General features: G+C 48.0%; 1 protein-coding gene across 3 annotated transcripts in view; it reads left to right on the forward strand.

The window, feature by feature from the left end:
* The window catches only part of LOC149915041 (uncharacterized), a 102,763-nt gene that overhangs the window by 24,041 nt on the left and 63,913 nt on the right, over window positions 1–14,809 (forward strand). The window contains exon 5 of one of the 3 annotated variants that reach the window (XR_016459823.1): window positions 2,290–4,777. The exons of the other annotated variants lie outside the window; for them this stretch is intronic. The gene's annotated coding sequence lies outside the window, so the exon portion shown is untranslated. Of the gene's footprint in view, window positions 1–2,289; window positions 4,778–14,809 lie in introns of those variants that run through there. 3 annotated transcript variants of the gene reach the window in all.

A 14,809-nucleotide genomic window follows, 5' to 3' on the forward strand; every position in this document is an offset into this window, starting at 1 on the left:
GGGAAGCTGAAGGCATCAAAGAGGGGTTGAGAGGTGCAAACAGAGCATGGGATGTCCCAGTGCTGGGTGCTGCTCCCTGACCCTGCTGCAGCAAAAATAAGCAGACTTGTGCATTTCTGATGTCCTTACGTTTGGCACGCAGTATTAATATGTTTACACTTAAATGGCTTTAATAGAAAGATGGGGAGTGCAGGTGTGGGGAGGAATCTGTTGCTGTTGCCATTAAAGCCACCCGATGGCTACAACCAGAGTTAGGAAAGGTTTGTTAAGGTCTCTGATCTCAGACACCCTGAAGAAAAATATTTCAGGCAAAAATATGAAAAATATCTATTTCTGGTAATATATTTGAAGATAACTCTGGAGAATGAATGCTACGTGGATAAGAGTGCATTAGGAATTGCAGTAGTAAGTGGTGGTCTTGATCCTGGTCTGAAAATGTGCTGCAGATCCTGTTGTTACAGGGATCCGGAGTTGAGTCATCTTCAATAATTGGTACGAGGCAGGAGGATCACTTTTGGTGATCTGAGACACAGTGTGTGTTATGCTTAAGAATGAGCCTGGAAATCAATGTTAGAAGCATTGGGAGCTTTGATGGCTGACTGGGAGAACGCAGTGTCCCTCTGTTGGCTTCCAAGGGGGAGGAATGGATGGGGCCAGCAGCTGAGGAGGAATAAGGGCCGTCACTCCTTGAGATACAGCACTGCCTATCAAAGCAAACAACGCTTCGTGGTGGCAGAAGTATTTTGCTTTAAATTTGCTGGATCTGATTTTTTGGGCCACTAAACCCGGGGCTATGAGGACCTCGGAAAGGCAATTACAACTGGCAGATGATCGGTGTTAGATGTGACATTTCTGTGCATCAGATATGTTTAAGTGCGTTAAACTCTGAGGAATGAACGCTGACACCTTAAGAGAACAGTCTTGTGCTCAACCTGAAGAATCTCAATTCTCCCTTGACTTGAATCTTATTTACATGTGTTTTATTACAAAATAAATGGGCCTACAGTTGTAATGGCATTTTGCCATGCTCTGAAGATACAGCAGCAGGGATGCTGGAGGGAAGCAAGGGTGGATGCTTAGAGAAGGATCCCTAAGGAAATGCACTCTGTTTGTGCCCTGAGACAGTTCCATTCTGGTTCCTGCACTTGGCCCCACAATCCTAGAGGGAAGATGACTGAAAGCAATGGTTACACATCTTATTTATCCACGTTAGCGTTTAATATCCTGCTAAGAAGGTATTTAAGCCTCCAGGAAACCAGCTTGTGGTCTTTGTAGGCTTCTTTTTATCTCTACATATGATGCAGAAAGTACATAGGTTTTCAAAACGGGCTCTTACTGGAGGTTCTGAAGGAATATTCAACTTATTAAAGTGCTTGGTGTGCCGTTCCTGTGCTTGCCAGCATGCTTGGCCTCTGTTTGGATGCCTGGTGCATCAGTGTCCGTGCCGTTTCCTTTCTCTGCCATTGGGAAGCAGTTCCTCTCATTGCTGATTCATCTCCATGTCTCTTGTGCTTCACTCCACTGAAATCTGGTTGGGTACGAGACAGACTCCGGTGGAATGAAGGACAACAGAACCCATGGATTGTCCTTATTTCTGCTGGAAAATGCAGGCGTGCTCAGTGTGTCTCACAGTGCATTTTAGGGATGTGCAGCTGTACATCTGTGGTGCTCAAGTCACATACAGGAGGTGTGAAACTCTACAATCAGTGCTGATGGGAATCCTCTAGGCTGAAACTTCTGTTCACCAATACATTTCCCCCCTCCCCCCCCTTCTGTTTTCATTCATTTTTATTTGAGCCTATACTATAGCAACCAGGGAATCTGAATCTACAAAACCAAAAGAATGCAGATAGGCACAGTGAAGAACTGTCTTGGTCTTATTTGCAAGAATGAGAATACGTGAAGCTACTGCTTGCTTTCAGCCTAGGCAGGGCAGAAGGAATATTGTGTGCAGCCCAACATGGTGCATAACTGAAGTCTGATGCCAGAGGCTTCCCATAGAGCAGGAAAACACAGCGTGTCCCAACACAGCACTGCCAGCTTAGTGCTGCTCATGTGCACCTCAATGTGGCCAAATTGAGTTAATTACATTGTAGGGGAGATGTGAGACCCTGAGCTGTCCAAACCTTCTAGATTTCTATCCTCTTCCAAGGAGCTTCTCATCTGTGAGGCAAAGGAAAGGGAGAACTGTTAAACGCTGATCCTTCCTCTCTCCTAGTATTCTGGGGAAGGGATGTGATCATAAACAGACATTTTACAGTACAGACATCACGTTTTACTACCATGCAGGTGCAAACAGAACAAAGATTAATACCAAAGGTTGGATGCAGTGGATATGCTTTGGACTCAAATGTTGCTTCTCATCTAAAGAACTGGAAACGCTAAAAGTCCACCCTGAAATCCTCAAATCTCCTAAATGAAATGAAACCTGAATGCATCTCTGCAAGGAGTGGCAAACGTTGGAAACCAGATACAATTGTGAGTGGCTTTGCTTCTCAGGGCCTGGAAGCCAAGTAAGGGATCCAAGTCCCAGTTTCCACATCCTTGGTGCCTGGGTAAACTGGGAGTACTGGAATGCCGAGTCCTGCTCTGACCAGCAGCAGGCTTTGGCTGCTCCCTGGTGCTCGGACAACTTGGAATGTCAGATTGAAACTGCTTGAACTCTGCAGGTTAGGAGGCGAAGCTTTGGAGGTGAACAGCAATGCTTGGCTGTGCTTACAGGAGAGAAAACAGAAGCATGCTATGGAGATGCTGATGGAGGGCTTAAAGCAAATAGCTTTGGGTGTTCCTCGCTTTTCCTTTCAAATCTAAACCTGACTGCTGCTGCATTGATGCCCCTCCCTTTGCTTTGTCAGGACATGCTGAGAGCTCTTGGTAAGTCCTGAGAACCAGCAGCCCGGGCAGGAGCTCATCAACTGAAATTCCTCCCTGCAATCCTGGTTGAAATGCCTTTTATTAGGCAAGTTGCAACAGGCTTTAGTGCCTGAACACTTAATGCACAGCTTCCAGCTATTAACCACTCCATGCCTGGAACTGCCAATGGAGGAAAAAAGAGCTGCAAGGCTGGCTTGGCTTGCTTCAGGAGCAGCTCAGGCTATCAAGTAAAAGCACGTATCAACAAAATCTTACATAAAAACAATGGTAATAACTTGAAATACAAGCTCTAGAGACCTGCACCCAAAAGCTAAACCACCCCTCCATCTTGAAAAAACAACCTGAAGTGCATTAAAGGTTAACAATATGGGTTTTGTTCTGCCTTCTAATGAGGTGCCACTGGGTCTTTGCTCCTCGCTGGGGAGAAGACCTGGGAGTTGGGCTGCAGTCTTTGTGCATCCACCTGAGCTGCAGCACAGATCCACTGCTTCCCCCAGCGTGGCAGACCTTTAGCTAAAGGTCAGGTACAATTGTACTGGACTTCTCTGAACTTTAATGTGAGCCAGTGTTTCTATATCCTTGTCCGTAGGGAAACGAAGAGATAAAGTTGGATGCTCTGACCAAAGCTCCTAGCACTTGTGCTATATTAAAAGCACTCTGCATTAGGTCCAGTGATTACAAGCCTTTGAAATTTTCTCAAAAGTGCCTGAAAAAGGTACTCTGTCCAGAAAAGTATAAAACAACTGATTTCATTACAACGAACTTGCATTCAAAATCAAGCACGAATGAAAATATTTCTTGAATGCAAGGCCTGGAACTCAGCACGAGTTCCCAAAGTAACACACATCTGCAGCCTGTATCTGATGGAACTGTTAGGTCTGGCAGTGACTTCTCTATGGGCCTTTCCTAGGAAATGGGCTCAGAGCATATTCTGCTCATTCATGGCTTTCCATTTTTCTGCCTCATCTCCAGAGCTGGCTCTGCAGCTTGTAATGTGCTGCAAGGTTGAGTTCCTCCATGCTTTCCCAAAGCCTTTCTTTGAAATTGTTTGTGTTTTTAAAGGCAAAAGAGCTTTATTCTCTTAATTTCGAGCCAGTTTTGCAAGTTAAATTTGTGGTCAGCTCTTGGAGAGGAACCTGTTTCTACAGCAGTAGCTGAAGTCTCTTACAAAGCTCACTGTTAAGGGACTGAGAAGGCCTTCAGGCTCTTCTGCCAGTGCACAACAGGCAGAGGAAAGGAGATGTGCTCAGCAGGAGAGACAGGCAAGCATCATGCACTGCCTGCTTTGACCACAGGGCTGGGTGTAGCCAGCCTGGATCTTCAGCATCCGTAACCCCCCAGAGCAGGACATGACTTCAGGACTAAAGAGAACTTTGCAAACATTGACCTTGTATTTGATTAAATGTTCTTTATAGCTAAACCTTTATGTATGGCAGCTCAAGCCTGGTATTCATTGCACTGGTGTAAAACCAGAGCAACCCCATGGCTTTTAGCTGAACTACAGTGCTCTTATTCTCACCAGTCCAGGAAGTGTTTTTTAAGGGATCCCTCCATGCATTACCAACTGATGCTTTGAAAGACTTAGCCATTACTTAACAACAAGCAACGTTTGCAGTCTTCCCTTTTCAAACCTGTCTCCTGGCCTTGCTTTCCAAAGCACAAAGGGCTGCAGCATCCCATCAAACAGGACAGTGCTGATGCAACTTAGCGCAGCTCTGCAGCCTCCTGTGAACCCACCTGCATGCAATGCCTCCCAGCCACATCCCCTCCCCCAGAGCCCACAAGTTCTCAGTCCATGAGCTGTGCACTCACCTCTGTTAATTAGGTACAACTCCTGGCTTGCAACTGTTTTACTTAACTTTAAGCCAAAAAAAAAAAAAAAGGGGAGGGGGGGTTATGGAGATGGGAACTGAACCCAGTTGGTAAGTAAGTAGTTCAAGGCCTGTGTTCTCTTCTTCTTCTTCTTCTTTCCGTTGACCAGAATTCCAGAGCAAGTGGAACAGCAGCAGCGTTCCCGCAGTGGGGTTGCACAGCACGCTTGGTCGTCGTGCCCCACCAGCAAAGGAGAAGGAAAGGGGTGTTATATGGGAGGAGGAGAGCAGGGAATGGAGCAGAGCCCTCTGCGGAGGTGCGCATCACCCACCAAAAAAAAAAAAAAAAAAAAAAGCAAGGGGAGGAAGAGGAGAAAAAAAAAAAAGTTTTAAAAAGTTCTGGAGCAGGAGAGGCAAGTTCTGCCCACTTTAAGGTGGTGGCCCCAGGTGCAGTCTTTATTTGCGCGCCTGCTCAGGCGGCTCCGCGCTCCCGAGGGCGCAGCCAATGGAGAGGACACGGCGCAGCGCTCCGCCCCGCGCTGCGCTGCGCGGCCCCTGCGCTCCTCCTCCGCCCGCATGGCTGTGCGCAGGGATGCGCCTGTAGGGAGGGGATGCGCGGCTCGTGGGGCTTCGGAGAGGCTGTCCGAGCAGCGCTTGCTCAAAGCATGCTACAAGGGGCCCGAGAGAAGCGTTTGTATTATTGTTAGGTTGAATCGCCTAATTCTTGGTTTGGCTTTCAGCATGGGGAGAGTTTGGTTGTGCTGTGGCTCAGCTTGCAAAGGAAATGGAAAAGCTGTTTTGAGTGCTGGCTCTGGAGTGTGCAGCGCAGCACCAGGGTGGGTTGTGATGCGCTCCCTGCGAGCTGTTGGTCACAGCTCTGAGCTGGGTGTATTGGGAAGGTTTGGCTGTAGGAACTTTGTCATCCCTGCATGTGCCATTGGAAGTGCTTCCATGCATTCATCTCAATCCCAGCGCTAAAGGAAATTGGTGTGAAATGACTCAAGTTCCCTCGTGCGTTATGCAAATCCCCTGAGTCCCTAATTTATACGCACCTTGTAATGTCTTTTTGTAGTGCTAACAATGCTGCTCCTCCATGCTGTTTCCCAAATAAGGAGTGCAAATGAATCCTCCTCGTTTGCTCTCATGAGCTGGAGATCCAAAGTGGAGCTGCTTTGGTTATGACACAGATCATGAGGTTGGCGTGTTACGCTCTGATTGTGCTGAGTTGCACTTAGCAGCAGTGTGCATCGTGACCTCCCACAGTCCCAAGTAAAAAGTTTGGATTTTTTTTTTTTTTTGCCACGCATTTAAAATAGAGAGTTGAAAATATCAGCCTATAGATGCATCTGTTAGAGTAATCCTAGAGAAAAGGAAGTCGAGGCTTTCCACATGTGAAATATGCACTGCAGGTTATCACTATTGGGGTTATAATCATGTTTATTGTACCTATTGCTTGCTTTTATTTTAGTGCTATGTGAACAGGTGGCCAAACTCTTCAGTTTTGTGCTGCTGCGGGGTTTGAAGGTAGGGCAGTAGTTCTGCTAGATCTAAATCACCTCTTTATTTGCTACTGTAAAACAAGAAATAGCTTCACTATTTACAGCTCTTTCAGTTGAGGACGGACACGGTGGGGCTGGCTGCAGGGTGGATGGCTGGCTAAGAACATCATGCTGTTCCATTATGCCCACTCACTTCGAGCATTAGTTGCCTTAAGCTTTCAACACGTGCCCGTTAGGTGGAAAAGCTGTCGGCACATCATAAAGCTGCTGCCAGCTCCCAGGCCCTGCTGATGGAAGGGTGTCAGGGGATGGAGGCTCTTCCCTGCTGTGTGTGATGGGCGCGTTCCGCTGCTTGGCTTCCCTGCTGGGTGGTCTGAAGGCTTGTCAGCTTTGACCTCTAAATTTGTCCACTGAATGGAATGGGATTATTCACTCGGTCTGCAGGTTTGAGACATGAAACACAGCAGAGGAAATCTCAGGGCCGCCTCGCTTGGAATTGCTCACTGTAAATTCAGTCTGCAAGCGGATAGAGAATAATTTGATGTTTTTCTTCCTTTGCCTCCAAAGTTTATTTATGATTGGTGGAAAAAGCGCTTTGTAAAGCAACTGCCTGCCTAGGAGTGAGGAATAAATACAGCCATCAGACTTTGAATACAGCCATCAGACTTTGCAGTCCCGATATTTCCTATCACAGAAATGAACCCCAGGGTATCACTGTTGCGCTTTTATTTCACATCATTTCTGTGGTGGTGTGCAGTGAAACCGGCCTCCCTGCACCCTTCCTCTCTGCAGCTCTCACTCTCCCACTTGCACGGAGGGATGCAGTCCTGTAACCTTTCCTGAGTGCAGCCCTTTGATTGCAGGGAGTCGTTTTCCCTGCTCAGTTCTGGCTTTAGCACTGGAGTTATCAGTTACTGTTATTTCTTAAAGTCGGCTTTGCTGGCATTTCTGCTGCCAGCCCTTCACAGCTGCATGTTCTCATTAGCACTGCAGCAGAAAGGTGAACGTGCAGCGTTTCCCTCTTCACACAACCCCTGCTCTGTGCTGACAGGTGGGCATCTCTGCAGTGGCACAGGTCAGCTGTAGCCCCTCTGAGGCTGCACGGACCCGGTAGCACCGTGACTTCAGCTGTGCTCCTTATTTAACACGGTATCCTTGCAGAGGTCAAACAGCACATGTCAGTTCCACTAACTTTTATTTTAAAGATTCTCAACCGTAAGAGCTTATTTGCAATTTGCAGAGGAAAGAAAACTGATTGCACCAGTCCCTCCTGTCGTCCTCACCCCATCCCCAGGCTCCACGCAAGTTTACATTCTCCCTTTCACTTCCAAATTTAAAAGAAAACACTGCCTCTGTTCTCTTCCCATTCCCCCTTTGGCAATGGGAGTTGGCTTTGGGTTACGCACCTGGTTCTGCAGCTTAGTTAAATATCTGGCTCTTCCACATTAACCCATCTGGCTTTTTTCTTCCTTTAGAGGCATTGATTTAACTGTGGGATGTACCCTTGGCAGTCCTGTGCATCTTTCCTTGGAGTCTGGCAGCAGTGACTGCCTGGGGAACAGGGCTGCTGTGTGCTCCAGCCGTCACAGGGTGATACAGCAGAGCACAACGTGAAGGTTTTCAAACCCTTTGGTCTGGTTTTGCTGTTTTGTTCTTGCGCTGCTCTTTTAGCCTTAAGAAACGAAACAAAGTATAAGCAGAAAAAGGATGGTGGAGGGTTTCATTCTGTCTTTGCGGCAGGGAACGTTTCCGTGAAAGCATGGAAATCTCTTTCTTCTTTAAGAAAGAGATATTTGTACTGTTTTGTTCTTGTTCAGCCTGCTTTAGTTGCTTCAGGAGTTACCATACACTCCAGACCCCAATGAGAACAGCCACAGCTGTACTCTGCTCTCTTGGTGCTGATCCCAGGGCTGCAGCCATGTGGGCACCTTCATGCTGCTGGGCTTCCCTCACTATTATCATGTCCTGGTGCCCATTGATTCCCATGCAGGAGCAGTGCAGCAGCACGGTGTTGGCTCACGCTGCTCTCAGCACTGCTGGGGAGGTTTGGGGGCACCCAGCTGCTGCTCCATTGCCTTTCCAAGCTTATCAGTGTCTCTCATCCTTTGTTTGCTTTGGGACGTTGCTACCCAGCCAGTGTTTAGGAGGAACCCTAAAAGCCAAATGCCTTTATGTGCAGCGTGACAAACTGGTAGGTGAGATCTGTAATCAGCCATGCTTTGGTTATCAGTCAGCCCAACAGACGATTTAAAGTAGAGTTTTGGCTGAGATTTGGTTGGACTTGGTGGCTTTGAGCTGTGAAGTCCATCTCAAACCTCACCCCATGCAGTTATTCAGACCAAGCCCTGGGTTCCAGACCAGTCAGCTTTGAAGCTGTTGTGCAGAGCAGGCGCTGTGCTCACAGATTGCTTCAGAATCGAAACTCTTGGTGTGCATGTGGATCTGCAGGCTTCACCTGACAGCAAAAAGGCAGGTTGTATTGTCCTCCTGACCAGATGAAGGCAACAGTCACTTAGAAATAAGTGTTGTAAGCTGATGTGCACTCCCCAGCAGTGGCCATATACCTCTCAGCTTTATGTTGAGGGAGAAGGAAGGCAAGAGAGAGAAGTCTTAGCATCTGCCCTTATACAGAATGGACTTCAGGTGGCAAGGATGAGATTCCTAAGTTGCCTGTGTATTTGAATAACTTGGTGCTGCCCTGCTATGAACATCTGGCGTTGCTTTAGCCATCATTTTACAAAGGGCTTTACCTCTCTGCACACAGCTGTGCTGTAGGAGCCCCGTTTGCCTGTTCCCAGGTTGGAGCCCTGCTGCTTTGAGCTCCTGATGGAATGGCGGAAACTCAGTGCTAAAGGGAGGGGACGGAGCAGGAAGCTGGGAGAACTGAATCATACACTGAGATATACGTCTGTAGAGAGCTGTGTTGTTTATGCTATAAAGATGTACAGAGAAACATAGTGCAGAATGGAAAACTAAATTACAGAGAAACCTATTACCTGGAAAATATGGAGGTAACATTCCTCCCACTGTTCTGTTGTTTAGAGCAACACTAAAAAGTTGCCTTGCATTATAACAGACGTTCTGAAGAATCTGATAACTCTTGTGGGTAGAAGGGAGAGCTTACAGGGAGCCTATGGACTATAGGAGCAGTGTATTTGTTTCTACTATATATTAAGAAAGCCATGAACAGTAGGCTGAGCCTCTTTGAAAATGCTATGGGTGCACATCTGTCCCTACCATGATAGCAAATTAAAGCATGTCTGAGGAAGGTAAATGAATTGCACTGCTTTAAGCCTGACATACAGGAGACCCAGGCCCCTAAATCACACCAAGTCCCAGCCTTAGGAAGGCGCTGATGCTGTGGTCCCTCCATCTAGAGGAAGCTGCCTGCACTTCTAAAAGTCTTTTCCTAAAAGTTGTTGCATTTATTTCCTTGCCTCTACCTGACTTGGACTGCCTGTGCAAAGCTTCACACGGTGTGCAAATAGAAGAGAATATCAGATCTCGTGTGTAAGCAAACAAAGCAAAATGAAGGCAGTTCTGCAGCTGGCGGACTGCTGCTTGAGCATGACTGCACATCAGTATGCAGCATGCTGCAGTGCGTGGGGGTTCAGAAGCAGCTGGGTCTGACTTCTCCTGTGTTCATATTTAGGGCACGGACGGGAGCACTGCTGACAGCTCTGGCAGTATTTGCAGATGGAGCTCTCTCCTAGTTCTTTCAATTAATCTATTTATGATTTCGTGCAGGTTGGGTTTCATTTCCTGCAGTGACACTTTTGTTACCTTCAGCGTGTGCCAGCACGCTCCCTTCAAACAGACGTGCTTCTTCGTTATCACTTGAAGCAGCAGCTCCTCTTCCTGCAGCAAACCTCAAGCCTCCCAAAATGGAGAGATGCAGGGAAGCTGCGTGGAGAGGCTTTGCACTGGGGAACACCAACAGGAGTGTTTGCAGTGTTGATGTGGGTGCGTGTTGTGCCCAGACAGCAGAGCACTCCTCCCTCCTCACTGGGGGCATCGCTTGGGGTTTTCTCCCCTAAAGAAAAAGCAGAGGGTGCCATAGTTGACCACAGAGCTCAGTGGTTGCCCTTTCTGTGCCAGTTTCTACGTCATGCATTTAGGCACAGACGTTTCCTTGTGCAATTGCATGCACTGCTGGGGTGGAGCGATTGCTGTTTATGAGTATGTTTGTGTCTCCGTGCTGCGAGCAGCACTGGTGGTTCCGACTGTCATCCTTATGAAACGACAAGTGCTGACAAAGCTGAGCGTTAAAATGTGGTCATGAAAAAATACGAGTTCGGTTTGGATAAGAACCGTTGGCTTCCGGAGGGTTTTCATTGTATTCTAGCTTTTACTAACCCCCTTTACTGGCAGTGCTAAGCCAGGGTGTGGCAGAAGTGGATTTGTATGGCTTTGAGCAAAGCCAAAAATCTCCACAAGATGTGTTTTCTGGGCTCTTCTTGTAGTTACAGAGAGGAGAAGTTGGGAACAACTTTATGCAAGATGCAGCAACTACCTGTGGCTCTGTGCTGGGTGGAGAGCATCTCCCAAGCACGTGGCACGTGCAATTAGGAGAACAGCTTTGAAGTGAAGAATTGGGGGCTCACGTTAAAATCCCTGCTCCTGCCTCAACCCGCTCCCCCTCCACATGGGCATGGAGCTGTTCTCTGCACCTCTATGACCTGAGCTCGTGCCTATCTCCAGCACCAGCACTGAGCTCCTTCCACGGGGCGCACTTTGCTTTTTGGAGGTCAGTGGCAGGCAGACCCTCCTCCCAGCCCTCTCCTCCGATCTGTTCCAGCACGCTGAGCTGCAAAGCTTTGTCAACTAATTCTTGGCCTTTTGTCTGCAGCTTGTGAGTAACACGAGCCCTTCCCTTGGGGATGTGCAGCTACACGCCGGCTTATCGAGCAGTGATCCCAGCCAGGGACACGCCTTTGGGAACGTTCCTTTCTTCAGCATTATTCAGCTCTGTGTTGTCTCGACTTGTTCTGTGCTGCTCTCCATCACAGCTGTGTGCAGTGAGCAAACCGTGTGTGCCAGCTTCCAGTGCACGATGGAGCACACTTAAATCCAGGGGAAACAACCTTTGGCTGTAAGCACGTTGGTTTAGTGTGCTGTGGATGTGGGCACCTGAAAAGCTGGGAGAATGAATAGATATCCATGTCTATAGGTCCTGGCTTTGTTTGGGTGCGTTGCATTAACATCTGGATTCTTTTATATGGCATCTAAATTAATAGCTTGAGGTTTCATTCTCCTTTTTCACCATCTCTAGCACTGGCAGCCTGAAGAATGCGTGCATGGTGACTGGCAGCTGTGTGACACAGCCTGAAATCTGAAGCATGCTGGGGAAAAACAATCACTTCCATTTCTAGTGCATCTATAAGCAATGTTTCCAAAGGCAAAGTCACCTTATGGAGAGTCTGTGAAGTTTGCCTTACAAACCCTGCATCGTGTCCTGCCTGGAAATGAATGGAGCAGGGAGGGCACTGCTGGGATCAGGAATCCCAGCACTGGGGTTGGGCTCAGGTTTGGGGTGGCAGAGCTGCTTCTCACAGCCCTCTGCATCCTGCAGCGTGTGGGAGCTGCTGCAGCAGTTCAGAGCTGTCTGTTAAGATGCAAAATGGGTGATTCTAATCGTTCTGCATCGTGGCTGATGTTCCTTATGTAGATCAGGGGAACGGAGGAGTGTTTGGGTATGTGTGGCTTTCATTGAGCAGGAGATAAGAGTTCAGAGAAATATTTAATGCCTGCCTCAGCTTTGTTGGAAGACACTGGGACTGAGGCCTAGCCAACACTAATGTCACTAATTGACTTATTTTGGTTAGAAGTGTGTTTTTACCATGGCACTTATTTACAGGCATCTCCACGGGTGGCAAGTTGTGAGGTGGCTGCACCCCAGTGGAGCTGACACCTCCAGGTTTACCAAAACAGCACATTGGTAAATAGCATCAGTGTGACCCTGTAAGCATGCAGCACGGGCTTCCCTGCCTTCAGACTGGAGCCTAAAAGCATCTGAAGCTGTGCTGTAAGTTGCATCTTCTTGCAGCGCTTTGCAGAGCAGGGAACCAGACCTGCATGTGTTTGCAGTGCTGGCTTCTGGTTCAGCCTTTCCCACTGTGGGATGCATAGCTTCAGGCTGTGCTCGTTCAGTGAGCAATGGCTACTGAAGTAACTTTGCCCACACCTGTGGGGAAAAAATAATCAAGAACTGCGAGGTTCCTCGCAAATGATGTGCTGTTATTACCTTCCAGCATCATGCAAGCAAAAGAAAAAAAAAAAAGCTATGAACTAATCTACTCCTTTTGCATGATTTACTGTTGCAGTGCATATCCTCATGCTCTTCTAAGGTGATTTTTGATGGCAACAGTTATAATGAGATAAAGAGAGGCAGGTCAAGTGTGATTGGGATCCCTTTTGCCTTTTTAAAAATTGAAGGTTTCTAACTCTCAGCTAAATCCCAACCACGTGAGCCCATGTTTTACATTTTGCCTTTTTGCAGAACGTGATCTGTAGGGGTGTTTGCAGGATCCCGGTGTGCCATCCTTCTGTTAATGATTTAGAAAGACGTGTTAGATTGACTTTCTTGATGTTATCTGATATTTTCATGTTCTGAGAGAGCGTTTTTGGATGTGTGAGAAACCAGTGTTACACGTAGATGTCTCTGGTGACTGGAAAAAGGGAAACATCACTCCTATTTACAAGAAAGGGTGGAAGGACGACCTGGGGAACTACAGGCTGCTAAGCCTCACCTCTATGCCTGGGAAGCTCATGGAACAGATTGAACAGTTCCTCCTGGAAGACTTGTTAAGGCACGTGAGAGATGAGTGGGTGAGCTGAGACAGCCAGTAGGGCTTCACCAAGGGAAGGTTGTGCCTCAGCAACCTGGTGGCCTTCTGTGATGGAGTGATGGCATGGGTGGACGAAGGGAAGCAGCACAACTGATGTCATCTACCTGGGCTTCTGCAGGGCCTTTGACGTGGCCCCCTACCACATCCTTATCTCTAACCTGGAGCTTTGCCTCTTTGATAAAAGTGATTTGGTAAAAATTCTTCCTTTGCCCCTGCAAAGCAGAGCCAGAACAACAGCCGGCAGCTGAGCTCATAACTAATCAAGAGAATTCACACCAAAACAGCGCTCCCTCCCTTCAGACTCCTTTATCTGGGGATGGCTGTGCTCAGTGTGCAGAGGTTATTGCAGATCTCCACCAGAACAAGGAAACAAAAGATGGAGCTGAGACGTGGCGAGTCTTTCCATGCCCTGCCTGTGCCTGAGGCCCTTTGTGGCTGAATGTGGCACTGCTGGGCTGTTCTGTCCACGAAACCTGCAGCTGGAACTGGAGGCATCTGGGGTCCTTAGTGCTCATATGGGTGCCTTGTGGCCATGTACCAGGCTATCTGTCAGCTGCTTCCAACACAAAACAGGGGCTGCAGAAGCCCTGCTGCACGCATGTCTTTGAATCACAGAATGGCTCAGAATGGTTGGAAGGGACCCCAAGGATCACGAATCTCCAACCCCCTGCCACAGGCAGGGCCACCAACCTCCCCATTTAATGCCAGAACAGGCTGCCCAGGGCCCCATCCAACTGGCCTTGAACACCTCTAGGGATGGGACATCCTTGGCTGGTCCTTCATTAAAGTTTTGGGGCGCCTGCCACAAATTTTATAAAAATTCCCCCTTTCAAATAAATCTGAATACAAGCAGTGCTGGTCAATGACTCACACTTAGCAGCAACTGTCCTTCAGTATCATCCAGTAGCACAGCTAAGCTCTCATCCTCATTGAGTTAATTTCTGTCTGGGCAGCAGACATGAAGCAACTCGCTCCATCGATGTATTGCTCAGGAATTACTGCAGCAGAGGCATTGGGCAGCCAGGGAAGTCTGACAGCAGGCACTGTCTTGCAGGTAGATGCAATTTCTCAATCACATGCGGATTGTTCATTGCCTGCACTTGGCAAAACCTCACAAAGCCAGTGGATCTGAGCAGCTAGCCTTCGCTCCCACTGCAAAGCAGAAATGAATTTGACCCGTTAGGTTCTGTAGCTGTTTCTTTTCTCAGTGTTTTCTTTGTGCAGTGCTGTGTCTGCCCGTGGGCATGCAGTGAGCTGGTGCTTTCTGAGCTCACCCAGCTGGCAGCATCCCTGTGTGCACGAGGTGCCCAAGAGGGTTTGCCAGGAGCTCTGCTCTGTGATGCATAGGGGAGCACAGTGCATGCTGGCCTTACGTTCAGATCTCCCTGATGCTGCAGCAGAAGCTGTATGTGATGCGTGGAGGATACATGGGTGTGCAGTATCCATAGGGGATGGTTTCTGCTCTCTGGTGACTCACTTAGATGTGTTACGTATGTTGTGGAGGAGTGGTGGTATGATCTCACCTTTGCTCTGCTTTGAGCAGCACGGTGGGGGACTAAGAGATGCAGTATTCGTGTTCCTGCTGCTCATGTATTCTGCTGCTGGTGTGTTGAAGTGTGGGCTACAGTGTGCAGAACCACAAAGTATGTGCATAAGTTCAAGGAGGCAATGGGAGCAGAGCAGTTCCTGCTGCTGAGAGCAATGTGGAGCTGAGGGCGAGCAATCCCTTTTTCATTTCATTTATATATAAGCACATACATAAAACATGGATCCAGTA

Source organism: Phasianus colchicus, chromosome 25 (genome assembly GCF_987193195.1).
Source record: "Phasianus colchicus chromosome 25, bPhaCol1.hap1.1, whole genome shotgun sequence".
Lineage (NCBI taxonomy): Eukaryota > Metazoa > Chordata > Aves > Galliformes > Phasianidae > Phasianus > Phasianus colchicus.